The sequence below is a fragment of the Panthera leo genome, chromosome A3 (assembly GCF_018350215.1).
Source record: "Panthera leo isolate Ple1 chromosome A3, P.leo_Ple1_pat1.1, whole genome shotgun sequence".
NCBI lineage: Eukaryota > Metazoa > Chordata > Mammalia > Carnivora > Felidae > Panthera > Panthera leo.
In genome coordinates, this window is record NC_056681.1 from 31,770,837 (window position 1) to 31,786,758 (window position 15,922).

Consider the following 15,922-nt stretch of genomic DNA (forward strand, 5'->3'; position numbering starts at 1 on the left):
ATGATCTCATGGTTTGTGGGCTCGAGCCCCGCATCGGGCTCTGTGCTGACCGCTTGCTCAGAGCCTGGAGCCTGCTTCAGAGCCTGTGTCTCCCTGTCTCTCCGCCCCTCCCCCACTCACGCTCTGTCTCTCTCAAAAAAATATAAGATATTATAAAAACATTGTAACATCTCATAGAAACATTAAAAAAAAGAAATCCTCTTGTTTTTCGTCTGACTATAAGGGGGAAACATGATCATTGTAAAATTTTGAGAAATACACGAAAGTAAACTGCAAATAATTTAATTACCCTAATTCACCATTGGTGATTTTTTTACTATAATTATTGTTAAGGATTTTATTTATTTGTTTATTTATTTATTTTTATTTTTAATTTAATTTTTTTTTTTAGAGAGAGAGAGCACGTGGGGGGGGGAGACTGGCTGGGGGGGGGAGGCAGGGAGAGAGAGAGAGAGAGAGAGAGAGAGAAAATCTTAAGCAGGCTCCATGTTGAGCATGGAGTTCAACACAGTACTCAATCCCACAACCGTGGGATCATTACCTGAGCTGAAATCAAGAGTTGGAGGCTCAACTGACAGAGCCACCCAAGCGCCCCCATTTATTTATTTTAAAATGTTCATTCCAGTATAGTTAATATACAGTGTTATATTAGTTTCAGTTGTACAATATAGTGATCCAACATTTCCATATACCACACAGTGCTCATCATGGCAAGTGCATTCCTTCGTCTTCATTACCTATTTCACCCACCTGCCATTAAGGATTTTAAATTGTGGTTCCTTCCATCCCAACATTGTGTGTTTTGGGTTTGTTTATTTTCCCTGGTTTTATGGATATATAATAACAGACAACACTGTATAAGTTTAAGGTGTACAACTTAATAATTTGACTTACATATATTGTGAAATAATTACCAAAAAAGTTTAGCTAACATCCATCACTTCACATAGATGCCAAAAAATTGTTTTTTTTTACTCTTGATGAGAATTCTTAGGATTTAGTCTCTCACTGCCTTTCCTATGTATCCTATAGCGGCAGTGTTAACGACAGTCATCATGTTGCACATTTCATCCCACTACTTACTTATCTTATAAATAGAAATTTGTACCTTCTGTCCACCTTCCTCCGATTCCCCAACTCCACAATCCCTGCCTCTAGGGACCACAAATCTGGTCTCTTTTTCTATAAGTTTGGGCTTTACTTTGTTTTGCTTTTTGGACTCCACATATAAGTGAGGACATTCTGTGCTTAGACTCTGGCTGTCCTCAGGGACGACGATCCTAAGATTTCTGCAATTGTTCTCTTGCTGTATGTAGACACAGCTTGATGTAAACTGCTTGCACAGCATCAGGAAGAAATGGCTGCTGGTCCCTTAGGTAACAGAAGAGGACACTCTGACTGTAAACAGGGTTTTCTTTGTCAAGGAACAGAAACTACCAACCAGTCTTTTCAAGCGCAGACCAGGAGTTTGGGGGAAACAAAGTAAGTTACAGAATGTAGTAGAGAAAATTAGGACATGAAAGTCTATAGCCTCAGCATGAAGTTTATGTAGGTGATTGGACTATTTTTCTCAAACTGCAAGGAAACAAAAGGCTGGAACAGGACATATATAGTTAGAAAGACTGACTTTGATCATAAAAAGACCCCGGGGTATGGGCCATCAAGTAGGGCAGAAGTGGGGTCTGGTTGTATCTTTAAGAAGAGCAGAAAACATTTTGAAAAGGTGACATACTTACAGATAGATTGAGACCAGGCAGAAACACCGTAAGAAGACAACCGCAGGAAGTAACAGGAATAATAAGGAAAGCGTTAAATCCATGATGGTAACAGCCCTAGATAAAGACGTGAATTTGAGCCCTCTCTGGGGGAGGGGATCACACAAAGTCCAAGTGAGGAAGTGGGGAAGGTGAGGTAGGAAGGGAGGAGAGGAAGGCTTTTCAGCATGGCTGCCTATTTTGGAAACTGAGGCTCCGTTTCACTGGTACCACAGCAGAAGAAATGCCCAGCTCAGCCCAGCCCCAGCTATGGAATCATGAGCACATGAAATGGTTGTTGGTTTAAGCCACTGAATTTTCTTTAAGAAGAAATAGGTAACTGATAGAAGGGGGAAGACTGATAGGTTAAGCAGAATGGCCCCCAAAGATGTCCACTTCCTAATCCCTGGAACTATAAATATGTTACATACATAAACATATACATAAACATATATACATAAACATATAGTTTATGTTACATGACAAAAGGGACTTTGCAGATGGAATTAAGGTTAAAGATATATATATATTTTTTTAACATTTATTCAGTTTTTGAGAGACAGAAAGAGAGCATGAGTGGGGAAGGGGCAGGGAGAGAGGGAGACACAGAATCAGAAGTAGGCTCCAGGCTCTGAGCTGTCAGCACAGAGCCCGACGTGGGGCTTGAACTCATGAACCATGAGATCATGACCTGAGCTGAAGTCGGATGCTTAACCAACTGAGCCACCCAAGTGCCCCAAGTTTAAAGATCTTAAAATAGGAAGATTGTCTTGGATCATCTGGGCATAACCTAATCACAGAAAGCCTTATAAGCAGAGAACTTTTTCCAGCTGGAGTCAGAGAGACATGGTAGAAGGAAAAGTAGGAGATGTTGAATCTATAAGGAAGACTTGACCTACTTTGCTGGGCTGGGGGTGGGGGTGGGGAGGGGAATGTGGAAAGCGTAAGTAACACAGGAAGTCTCTCAAAGAAGCAGAGACTGGCTCTTGGCTGACAACCAGAAAGGAAACTGAGACCCCCATTCTACAACCAAGAGAAACTGAACTTGGCCAACAACTTGAATGGGCTTGGAAGCCAACTGATTCCCAGGCTCTCCAGCAGGGAACGAAGCCTCACCAGCACCATGACTGCAGCTTTGTGAGCCTTTAAGCAGGGGACCCAGTTGAACTATACCTGGACTTCTGACCTACAGAACTGTAAGATAAGAGATGGGTGTTGTTTTAAGCCTCTGTGTGGTAATTCATTACAGTAGCAATAGAAAACCTACACCCGATGTGTAAACTGACCACTGCAAGGCAATTTGAGCCACATGGACCTCAAGGAGTGTGCCCCAGGCCACGGGCAGAGACAGCAACAGCCAGCTGTGGAAGACAGTGGAGAAGGCCTCCTGGAGAAGGAGGAGTTTCAGCAGGGCTTTGAAGGAACACTGTGTTAGGTCAGACTCCTCCCAGAAGCTTGCCCTGAAACAAGGATTTTAGGGCAGGTACTTGTTTTAGGTGATAATCCCAGGAAATACCAGCAGAGGAATGAGAAAGTGAGACAGGGAAAGGAAAGAAGTCAATAAAAATGAGTTTTCAAGCAAGTGAACAGTTGTGGGCAAAGAGGGTTCTGTCCTTCAAGGAGGTACAGGGAAACTGTGTAGACTATGCCTGAGAACAGCTATATTCGAGGGACAATAGGATGAGATGATCAACTCCTATGGTCATTGACTGAGAGTTTTTTAGCTGGCACTTCTGGCCTATCACCAGGGTCAGAGCACCCACCAGCAACTGCGGAAAGCACTCAGGTGGAAAGTTGCAGGTGCTGGCAGTTGGAAGTCTGGGTGCTATGAACTGAACCGGTAGGGGCCCAGGCGTACAGGTAGAACACCTACAATATCTGCTGCAAGGGGTGAGGTTACCAGGCACAGACCAGAGAAGGAGTTCCAGGCAGAGGGGGATGGGTATGCACATAGAGGCATGAAAAATACACAAAAGAGTGTTGTAAAGTGATTAGTGGAGTTTGGTCCGGATTCAGACGAGCAGGGCTGAATTCTGGTTCCGTCTCCTCACTCACTGTGCCTCCTTGGGCAAGTGACTTCACTGCCCTTTGTGATGTTTATACAACAGGAATTCTGTATAGTACCTGTCTTACTGGGTTGTCATGAGGATTAAATTAGATAATGTTTTAAAAGGGCATCGTAGACCCTTACCTAACACCATACACAAAAATTAACTCAAAATGGACCAAAGATCTAAATGATAAAACCCTTCAAAGAAAACATAGGACAAAAACTTCATGATATTGGATTTGGCAATGATTTTTTGGATAGGACACCAAAGACACAGGCAGCAAAAAAAAAAATGACAAATTTGACTCCATAAAAATTAAAAGCTTTTGTGCATCAAAGAATGTATCAGCAAAATGAAAAGACAACCTATAGAAAAGGAGAAAATGTTTGCAAATCATCTGATAGATTAATATCTAGAATATATAAAGAGCTCCAATAATTCAACAACAAAAAAACAAACAGCCTAAATAAAAATGAGCAAAGGGCTTGAGTAGACATTTCTTGAAGAAACGTGAATGGCCAATAAGCACTTAAAAAGATGCTCATTGGGTCCCCTGGTTGGGTCAGTCGGTTAAGCATCCAACTCTTGATTTTGGCTCAGGTCATCATTTCACAGTTTGTGGGTTCGAGCCCTGCGTTGGGCTCTCCTCTGACAGTGCAGGGCCTGCTTGGGATTCTGTCTCTCCCTCTCTCTCTGCCCCTCCCTCGCTTGCTCTTTCTCTCTCCCAAAACAAATAAATAAACTTAAAAAAAAGAAAAACAACTGCTCTTCATCTAATCATTAGTGAAATGTGTATCAAAACCACCTCATACCCATTTTCTGTGGCTACTATAAAAAACAAAAACCACCATCACCACCAAAAACAACAAAACACCCCAGAAAATAGCAACGTATGGAAAGGGCATGATGGAATTGGAAGCCTTATACGCTGTTGATGGGAATGTAAAATGGTACAGCCACTGTGGAAAATAGTATAGCAGTTCCTGAAAAAATTAGACATAGACTTACCATATAATCCAGCAATTCCACTTCTGGTATATACCCCAAAGAATTGAAAGCAGGATCTGAAAGAGATATTTGTATACCTATATTCATAACAGTATTATTCACAATAGCCAAAAGGTAGAAGCAACTCAAATGTCCATTGACAGATGAATGGATAAATAAATTGTGATATATACATACAAATGAATATTATTCAGCCTTAAAAAGGAAGGAAATTCTGACACCTTCTACAATATGAATGTGTCTTGAGGACATCATGCAAAATGAAATAAGCTAGTCAAGAAAGACAAATACTGGGGGTCCTGGGTGGCTCAGTTGGTTAAGTGTCTGACTCCTGATTTTGGATTAGGTCATGATCTCATGGTCGTGAGACTGAGCCCCATGTCCGGCTCCATGCTGATCATGGAGACTGCTTGGGATTCTCCCTCTTCTCTCTCTCTGCTCTTGCCCCAATTGTGCATGCATGCCCACTCTCAAAATAAATAAGCATTAAAAAAAAAAAGACAAACACTGTATGATTCCACTTAATATGAGTTATCTAGAGCAGTCAAAATCATAGAGAAAGAAAGTAGAATGGTGGTTGCCAGGAGATGAGGGAAAGGGTAATGGAGACTTATTATATAATAGCACATAGCTTCAGTTTTGCAAAATGAAAAAAGCTGTGGAGATTCATGGCGGTGATGGCTGCACAATGACATGAATATACTTGATAGCATTGAGCTGTACATTTAAAAATTCTTAAGATGGTACCTTTTATGTTATGTATATTTTGCTGCAACTTAAATGGAAAGAAAAAATAATTTTTAAAAAAGGGGGTTTGTTGCCTGGTCAGCCCTTAATAATGATAAACGCTAGATTTGTTGTGCTGAGTGAGGGTGAATGTTGATTAGCTGGCTGTGCTCAAGGGTAGAGTACCTGGGGAAAATGGGTCCAGTGTGGGCATGAGGCCAAAAAGGTGGGTTGCAGGTATGAGTTACCTCTGTAGTCTGTGTTTAAAAATGTGGCCTTGCTTTTCAATAGGGACTTTTGAATCTAGGGGTCCATGGTTCCTAAGGAGTCTACGGGTAAGATTCAGAAGGTCCATAAACTTGGATAGAAAGAAAAGTTACTTCTATTTTCACAAACTTTGAACTAAAATTGTCCTTTTCTTTTAATGATGAATATGGGAAACAAATCACAGTGCCATTGGCAGGAATTATGACTTTATCCCTAGTAAAATACACAGAGATTTCCAGATTGCAAACTCATCACTACTCCAAAACGTTGGTTTCCAGATCTGCAATTAGATTGTGATATTTCATGCATTAATAAAGAAGCATATATAACAAACATGTTTATTTTTAAATATTTTGGTAAGTGCATTTCAGTATAATTGGTTTCCTTTGTACCCTTATGTATTCTGTTTTATGAATTTCAAAACATTCTTCTTTTTCTTTTTTTTTTTTTTTTTAAGTTTATTTATTTTGAGAGAGTGAGCGAGCAGGGAGGGACAAAGAGAGAGGGAGGGAGAGAGAATCCTAAGCAGGGTCCAGGCTGTCAGAGTGGCGCCCAATGTGAGGCTTAATCTTACGAACTGTGAGATCATGACCCAAGTGGAAATCAAGAGTTGGATGCTTAACCGACAAGCCACCCAGGTGCCCCTCAGAACATTATTCTAAGAAGGAGGTCCCCACACTTCACCAGGCCTGCCGTGAGTCCATGCAAAAATAAAAAAGAAAGGGTAAAAAGTATAATCTGACATGTATCTAGTTGCAGTTATAGCTGGCTTTATTGAACATGGCTGTGTTCAAAGGGTCATGATCTGACTTGTGGCATTATACAAAGTTATCTGATAATAAATTCGTACAAGTAAAAGTTCCGACCAGATTTGCATGCCCGAGTGATAAATGCACATCAATAGTTCTCGGTCCTTCTTCCCCATCAACAGCTGTGGTTAACCCTGGCACTGAGCCTCATTGAGTCAGAGCCAGGTTTCCTTGGGAACAGATACGCTATCTGTGGGGGAATGCATGTGTGGGTGGAAAAAATGCCTCGGGTTTTCTGATAGCACTCTCTTACCCTCAACAGTTGCCCTTCTCTCCTCCTTGATAAACACTGTAAAAACAAAAAAATTGACACCCAATACTCTAGATCTAGGAGCTGAAGAGAAGGTGGTCACCATGGGCTCTTTCTGGAAAAGTAGAATTTGAGCACACATATTCAAATAAGTAGTTATGTTCATGGTGAATATAGGGATGAATATAAATTTCAGTTAGATTAGAAATGGAGGGATTTCAGGGCAAGTTTATGAGACAGAAATGCCTAGCTGTTCTTGAAATTCTTTTCCTCTTCTTCCTTGGACCTACAGACCACTTTTCCCGGCCTCCTTTGCAGTGGAGCAGAGCCACGGGACTGTGCTCTGGTTAATGGAAGGTTAGTGGATGTGAAGTGCATTGCTTCCAGGCTAGGCTCTTGAAACCTTCCCACAGGCAGACATCCTCCAGGCTTTTACCCCTTTTGCCACAATTTTGGTGGTCTATGTATAATCACAGGGTCTTTATAAGTGGAAGGACAATGGAGGCCATAACATATCCCAGTTAAGGATGTATCTTTCCCATTAGCACTGGGAGAGGCCTGGTCTTGCCTAGATCATGGGCTTGATCTTGAATGAATCACTGTGGCCTGGCAGATGGATGACTCGGTCATGATCCCACCCATGGGGTGAGAAATTGGCCCAGTAGGCCTCATCAAAGCAGATGGGGTGCATTAGTTTCTCATCGCTGCTATAACAATTTATCACAAACCTAGTGCTTTGAAATAACATAAATTTACTACCTTATGGTTCTGGAAGTCAGATGTCTAAAATGGGAATCTGTGGGCTAAAATCAGGGTGCTGGCCAGCCTGATTTCCTTTCTAAGGCTTTAGAGGAGAATCCATTTCCTTGCCTTTTCCACCTTACAGAGACCTCTTGCACATCATGGCTTGTGCCTAATTTCTCCACCTTCAAAGCCAATAGCATCCATGTTATGCTGTCATATTTCTGGTTCAAGTTCTATCTCCCTCTTCCACTTATAAGGACCCCTGTGATTTAGGAAAAAAAAAAAGAGGGATGCCTGGGTGGCTCAGTCAGTGACTTGATTTCAGCTCAGTTCATGATCTCATGGTTCATGAGATCGATCCCTGTGTTGGGCTCTGTGCTGACAGTATGAATCTTGCTTGGAATTCTCTCTCTTATTCTCTCTCTGCCCCTTCTCTGATCATGCTCTCTCTCTCTCTCTCTCTCTCAAAATAAGTAAATAAACATTAAAAAAAAAAAGGACCCTTGTTATTACATTGGGCTCACTGGATAATCCAGGGTCATCTTCCACGTTGAAGTCAGTTGATAAGTGATCTTAATTCTTTCTACAACCTTAATTCCCCTTTGCCACATAATCTAATGTATTTATGGGTTCCAGGGATTATGACATGGATATCTCTGGGGTCCATTACTCTGCATACCACATAGAACGAACACAATCACAATGAGATGAAAAGAAAGGTGACTCCCCAAAGGAAGGAATGCTGGGAAGACAGGAAGCATATGTTCTCTCTCATAATTTAAGATTTAAAGGGGTGTGGCCACCCATCTTTGTGCACTTCATTTGTACCTTTTTAAAATTATATATATACATATATATATATATATATATATTTTTTTTTTTTTTTTTTTGAGAGAGAGAGAGAGAGAGAGACAGACTGCAAGTAGGGGAGGGGCAGAGAGAGAGGGAGACACAGAATCTGAAGCAGGCTCCAGGCTCTGAGTTGTCAATACAGGGCTCAACACAGGGCTTGAACACACGAACCATAAGATCATGACCTGAGCAGAAGTCGGTTGCTTAGCTGACTGAGCCACCCAGGCGCCCCTTGTACCTTTATTAAACATTTGTAGCAAATGTTTGTGATGTCCTATGCCACATCTTCTCAACTCACCTGATTTTAGCACACCTTTGATAGTCAGTTTGAATGCTTTGCCAGCATCCTTTATAAAGTTTCCATAGAAACAGCTCTCTGCTTTCTCTAAGACAGTGGAAGATCACTTGGGCAAATTCAGCTAACTAGAAAGTGCAAGAGAGTTAACACTCAGGGAGGGAGCAATATTCATCTAATGGGGGATGGAATCAAGGGTTAACTGCCACAGCCTCCATCCTCTGGTGGAACACTTCTGATGTGCTTTCTTCATGGTTCTTCAGAAGATTCGAGTGGTTGGGGGTGCCTGGGTAGCTCAGTTGGTTAAACATCGGATTTGATCTTGATTTCGGCTCAGGTCATGTTCTTGTGGTCATGGGATCCAGTCCTGCATTGGGCTCTGAGCTGAACGTGGAGCCTGCTTAAGATTCTCTCTCTTCCTCTCTCTCTCCCTCTGCCCATCTCCTCTGCTCATGCTCTCTCTCGCTCTCAAAATAAATAAATAAACATTTTTAAAAAGGAGAAGAAGAAGATCCCAGTCCAGTTGGTATTGAGCCTCGGTTGCCCACAGCGGTAACCAGCTCCTTAACACAGTCTGTGTGTTGGCTTTCCCCCCTTCCCTGTCTCGTTCTCCCCACCCCTCACTCCTGCTTCCTCGGATCATCTCCCAAACAAGACTACCTGAACGCACAGCCTTCTCTCAGATTGCGCTTTTTTGGAGGAACCTGGCTAAAACAGCACCCACCACTGATGTTTTATGGAGGAGAGTCAGGGATGCAGGGCTCTGCAGGGTAGAACCCTGCCAGTACAATCCAGTGCAGCTTGTTTACAGGCATCTGTTAGGACTGGCTGGCATCTAGTTGGTTGGCAGGTGTCCATGTCAGACAGGCCATCTCCCACTTACGAGATCTGTCAGCACCACAACATAAATCACCGGGCCTGACATGTCCTTCTTGGCTGGTTATGAGGTTCTAGTTCAAGACTTGTGAGTAGGGAATATAAATATCTTACGACACAGTCCTATTGGGCCATGTGCTGGAAAGGTCGGTGTTCCATAAATGAGGAGAAAAGGTTATCTGAGGTTATTGATTTTTTTTTTCCCCTTTAGTTCAGGCTGAGGTCAGGGTTGTTTATTTGAATTCTGGCAATAACCCTGGGAATTTACTTAGGTGCCAAGGGAAACATGAGGACAGTGGACTCCAGAAAGAGGGTGCACCAAGACACATGAGATAGCAGGCGTGAGCCCAGAGGAAGACACCAGGGCCTTGGCCTAGACACAACAAATGCCTGGTGACTTTCGAGGGGGGGTCACACATTCTTTGTTGGCTAATGCAGACATCCTTTAACCTATGTACCAGAGGGAGGTGAGGTAGAAGGCGGAGACATAGATTTTCAGAAGACTTTTCTCATCTCACCCCCTGTCCCCTGAGATGCAGAGTGCGGCCATTCTCTTATGAAAACTTGTCCCTCCCCCAGGTGCTGGCACAGCTGAGAATAGGGTCCTAGCACACTTAGCACCGCTGGCAGCCTCCTTCCGGTTTCAGGGAAGCTGACTCTGAGATAAAGAGCTGCATGGAGGAAGTCCAGTGAGGAGTGCTTTTGGGGGGACATAAGACCTTTGAGGGAGAAAGGGAGGAAGGTTCGGGCAGCTTGGGAAGTTGGGCTGTGATGCTGTCACTCTACAGGCCTCGAGCAAACCCACTCAGAGCTCCGGAGCTGGGTGGGCCTTCAGAGTTGTTTTGACTTGAGACAACCAGTCTTTGCACTCAGACTACCCCCAGGAAGGTCATGTAGCCTTGGTCAAGGCCCCACCAGGGCCCAACCTTCCTGGCAACTGAGGGGGTGAATATCTTGGTCCTGAAGTGGAGATCTTGACAAGACACCAGAGCATCCATTACAATTACCGTGTGCCACTGCCCCCGGGCCTCACAAAGGCCCCCACACCCCACCCCCATCTTCAGTGACCTTCATTCAGCCTTCCCTGGAAACAGAAAGAGCCACTTTTACCTTGAAGATGCTTTGGGTTTAAGGAGAAAGCGTTTTTCCTTCCCCCTTGAATTCCAGGTTAATCCCTTTCCATGGTAGGATTTCCTGTGTCACTAGTCCTCATTCCTTTGTTTTGCTCTCCTCCTTTTAACGGACCCATCTTTCCTGCTAGTGTTCTGGGAGTGGTTTACCTGTGGAGGCAGAAACACCATGGAGTGGACCCGTATACAACTGCGGTGTCATTTGAGTGTTGGAGTTGAGCATTTTCGTGCAGGCTGTGTGTGAACTGCGTAACGGTGTGGCTATCACCATACTTTAGCGTCTCCACCAGAGCACGAAAAATACTTACTGAATTGCACTGCGGTGACTAAGCATGGGGGGAATGAAGTCACCAAAGTAGGGCTGCTGGGGAGTCCTGGAGAAAGGGGTGGGTAAGGTTCAGGGATCACAGCAAGGTGGTCCCTGAGCTCACTCAGACTCTGGGCTGGGTTTTCAGCTACCACCTGGAATAATTCAACATGTGACCTTTATTTACTCATGTATGAATATATACAGTAGGTCAGCTTGTCATTCCACTCAGTAAACAGCAAATGCCATTTATGCATTTGGAACCACCTGGGACTGGGAGAATCAAAGATAAAGGAAGGAGACTGGGGGCTTACCCTGAGGAATTTGCAGCCGAAAAAGGAAGGTAGCTGATGTAACAGGTAGGAGAACCATTCAATAATCCAGGTGAGAATTCAAGATTCAAGAATCTGAATTCTCCATAAAACCCAAGGAAGATTTATAGTCAACAAACCTTTGTTTCTCTCTTTACGGTTTCCTAATCTGTACCTCAAAGCCTTTGTGTTAATAATTCTTTCTTTCTTAATGAAATGGTAGCCCAGTTGCCTTCCCGCCCCCCCCCCTTTATTTGTAGCACTATTTAGAAATAAGTGGGAAACAATGAGAGAGAGAGAGAGAGAGAGAGAGAGAAGGTCTAATATAATAGCATACTGACCTGCAAATTAACAGAAGTTCTTTCTTCAAGCTCCAGGACTTTTCCCATAATACAAAACCTTTCATTGTTATATGCATGGTGCTTTTATATTCCCAGCAATACAGTCGCTGGCCTGAGTCTCTGGTGGATTTTCCTGCTGAGTGAGAAACTTTATGCTGCAACAACCCGAAGCCAAGTCTAGCTTTCCCTGGGGAGCCAAGAGAATGAACTCCAGGAATACCACACCACTGATATTTCCATTGCTTCAATCTGGAAACTTCATCAAGGGAGATGATGGAAGGAAGATTTTAGCCCAAGCTGCACCTTCTACTGTGAAAGTAGCATGGACCCTTCCTTTAATGATTAATAGCTTTACTAAGCCAGACCAAACTGCAAAGGATAAAAAGCATCTGTTTGTAATCAGGGGGACTTAAAGGCACCGAGGCCAATTTTTATTCAACCTGCCTCCAGTGGAACCGTGTCAGCCTCCACTCTCTGGTTGTCAGAGAGAGGAAGTTTCTGCCATCAGATATTTTCCCAGAGGAGAACTGGTTGAGTGCATTAGGAAACCCATAATGATAACAATGTAAAGCTTTTTATCATTAAGCTATAGAAAAGAAGAGGTATAAAAGGACATTTAATATGGCAAAGTGAATTACAGTCCATGTAGCAAATATATTATGGTTGGTTTAAGAATGAAAGGAGTCAAGATACCCATGGCACTTAGTGCCAGCTCATAGGAAGTATTATTGTGTGTTAGCTTTTTAAATTTTTTTTTATTTTAAATGTTTATTTATTTTGGAGAGAGACAAAGTGCAAGCATGGGAGGGCAGAGAGAGAGGGAGACACAGAATCCGAAGCAGGCTCCAGGCTCTGAGCTGTCAGCACAGAGCCCGACATGGGGCTCAAACTCATGAACTGTGAGATCTTGACCTGAGCCGAAGTCAGATGCTCAACCAACTGAGCCACCCAGGCACCCCTCCCATTAGTTATTCTTATCCCTGGTGTACTCTTCTGTATTAGTTTCCGATGGCTGCTGTGACAAATTGCCATGAGCTTGGTGGCTACGACCAACACAGATTTATCATCTTACGTCTCTGCAGGTCAGGAAAGATAACCTGGGGCGTATTGAAATGTTAAGAGTTAGAGCAAAAATGGATTCGAATTGAGCCGTGCCAAACCAGAAGTTCGTAGAAGCGTTGTACTGATAGGAACTGAGAGTCTTTTACAAAGCCAAGGTGGAAGCAAGCAAGAACATCATTTGATTGGCTATGACTTCAGCATTTGACTTATTTGAGAGAGTCTAGCTGACTACAATTGGTTTCAATTCTCTAACCTTGAGGCATGTACAGGTTTAGCTTTTGGCTTGTTTACAGCAGACTGCTGAGGTATTAGGACCACCCAGCAAAAGGCCTCCTTGTTTAATTCATTTAAAAGAAGTTTACCATGGATCGGCAAGGCTGTGTTCTTTCTGCAGGCTCCAGGGGAGATTCTGTTTCCTCACCTTTTCCAGATGCTGGAGCCGCCTGCATTCTTTGGCTCCTGGCCCCACTGCTTCCAAAGCCACATTTTCTGTTTTGATTCTGACCCTCCTGCCTCCCTCTTACAAGGAGGGAGGATATTGAAACCAGCTGGATAATCCAGGACAACCTTTCTATTTCAAGATCCTTCATTTAATCACATCCGCCAAGTCCCTTTTTTTCCCATGTAAGGTCGTATATTGACAGGTTCTGTGGATTACGATGTGGACCTCTTTGGAGAGGTAATTATCTGGTTCACCACACTTCTTGCAACTACCCCACCCTATTCTTGCTGTAATAGTAGAGCTTCTATAGGCTGAAGGGCCACTATGTGCAGGCCCTGTGAGGCGGGTTTTAGAGATAGTGGAAATGCAGCTGGGTGTGGCATATATAGTCTGGGTTCTGGCTATCTCCCCTTGCACTTTACCATTTCTGGGCCCAGGGTTAGATTTTCAACTGCCACACTTAACAGTTATTTGCCTGAGGGTTTTCTCTAGCTGCCAGAGTCTGTCCTACTCATATGGGGGCAGGGGTAGGGAAGGGAAACAACCAGAAGGGCCAAGGAATCAATGCTCTCCCTGCCCCCAAGCAGCCCTCCATCAATTGCTGATAAAGAACCAACTTCCCTTGCCCTGTGATTGGGAAAATTCTTAAGGGCCTCAAGGTCTGTTTCCAGGGAATCCAAACCAGGACCCTGGAGAAATTTAAGTAACTTGTCCAATGTCTCATGGCTAGTAAGTGACAGGGGTTGGATTCGAACCTAGATCTGCTGCAAAACTCATGCTCCGTTATTTCTCTCAGCTGGCTTGTTGCTCATTATACCTGAGAAAGATGGTTGACTCGGGATATAATCAAGCTAGAAGGTGCCTCCTTTCAGCTTCCTCATTTGGAAGAAGAGAGGATCCCCAGAGGGTGGGTAGAGGCCGCAATTCAGCCATCTGAGATCCGGAAAGGTTGGGTGTTATGAATCTCAGTCTGCAGCAACCTACTGAACTCTGAGCACACTTGGGTACCACACACAGAATCACAGAGATGCAGGGCATAGTGACAAGGAACTGGGCTTACCAAAAACATGAACGCACCCACATTTTATCAGTACTCACATGTGCCTAGGATAGTACACATGAGGACAGGGACCGTGATGCTAGCTGGAAGGGAAAACTTTTTTTTTTTTTTTTAACGTTTATTTATTTCTGAGATACAGAGACAGAGAATGAGCACAGGGGTGGGGGGCAGAGAAAGAGGGAGACACAGAATCTGAAGCAGGCTCCAGGCTCTGACCTGTCAGCACAGAACACAACGTGGGACTCGAACTCACGAACCTCGAGATCATGACCTGAGCTGAAGTTGGACGCTTAACTGACTGAGCCACCCAGGCACCCCTGGAAGGGACAACTTTCTTAAATGCGGCTCTACTAAGGACACCAGGCTGGTTCAGTTGGCAGAGCATCTGACTCTTGATCTCAGGGTCGTGAGTTTGAACCCCACGTTGGGCATAGACAGGAGTTAAAAAAAAATGTGGTTCTACTAGAATGTAGCTTTCCTGTAATATCGGTTTCAGACCATAAGCTGTCTGTACTGTTGAAGAATGAAATGCAGTGAGTGGGCTCTCTCTCTCTTTTTTTAACCTTTAGGGCTGATTCTGAGTTAACTTTAAATCTGATTTCACCAGGACAAACACTGGTGTGGGAGGCCAAGATTGATTTAGCTGAAGTCTTTCTACTCCTAAGAGCTGTGCCTTCAGAAAAAGCCCTTGCCTGTGGGTTTTATGTGCTTTTTTTCCCTGTATACAAAAATGGCAGTCTCTGGAGAAGAACACTCCAAAAAACAAAGGGTTACATTAACATTCAGAATGTATGAAAAAAGCCATATTCAAGAATGAGATCTTGGCCATTTGTGACAACTTGGACGGTATTACGCTAAGTAAAATAAGTCATACAGAGAAAAGACAAACGTAGAATTGCACTTCTAGGCAGAATCTAAAAAACAAAACAGGGACGTCTGGGTGGCTCAGTTGGTTGAGCATCAGGCTTCGGCTCAGGTCTTGATCTCACAGTTTGTGAGTTCAAGCCCCGCATTAGGTCAGCACGGAGGCTGCTTCGGATCCTCTGTCCCCACTCCCCCACACTCCCCCCCTCCATCCCTTCCCCACTGGTGCTCTCTCAAAAATAAATAAACATTTAAAAATTTTTTTAAGTTAAAAAAATCAAGCTAATAAACAAAGCAGAAACAGACCCATAAACACAGAGAACAAATGGGTGGTTGCAAGAAAGGAGGGGGTAGAGGGCATGGGTAAAATAGGTAAAGTGTGGGAGGTATAGACTCCAGCTACGGAAGGAATAAATCATTATACAGCATAGGGAATATAGTCAATGATATTAAAATAGTGTTGTGTGGTGACAGATGGTCGAAAAAAAAGGCTCATATTCAGAATATTGCAAGGCTGCCAATTCACAGAAGAGGTACCTGGCACATCCCCGCTCAGTGTTGCATGCCACTTGGTTCTATTCCTGGTTTTGTCACCGACTCGTGGTGTAAAACCTTCGGGGATCTACTTAACCTATCAGTTACCTGATCAGTGAAAAGAAGATGATATTACAGTTGTTGGCTGCATCCTTGCTGGAAAGCCTGCAGTTCGTGCTGGTACATTCTTGGTGGGTTAATCCACCTCTACAGCTGCACTGTCTCAGGAAGACTAAAAA

The 15,922-nt window shown here is 43.5% G+C and overlaps 1 long non-coding RNA gene across 1 annotated transcript; it reads right to left on the minus strand.

Moving 5' to 3' along the window:
* Positions 1-4,829: 4,829 nt before the first annotated feature.
* On the minus strand, positions 4,830-11,938 carry LOC122215789. Its single transcript, XR_006200529.1, has 3 exons — positions 11,722-11,938; positions 10,743-10,912; positions 4,830-4,869 (listed from the first exon to the last, which is right to left on the minus strand). It is a non-coding gene; the product is annotated as an uncharacterized LOC122215789 (long non-coding RNA).
* Positions 11,939-15,922: the final 3,984 nt, after the last annotated feature.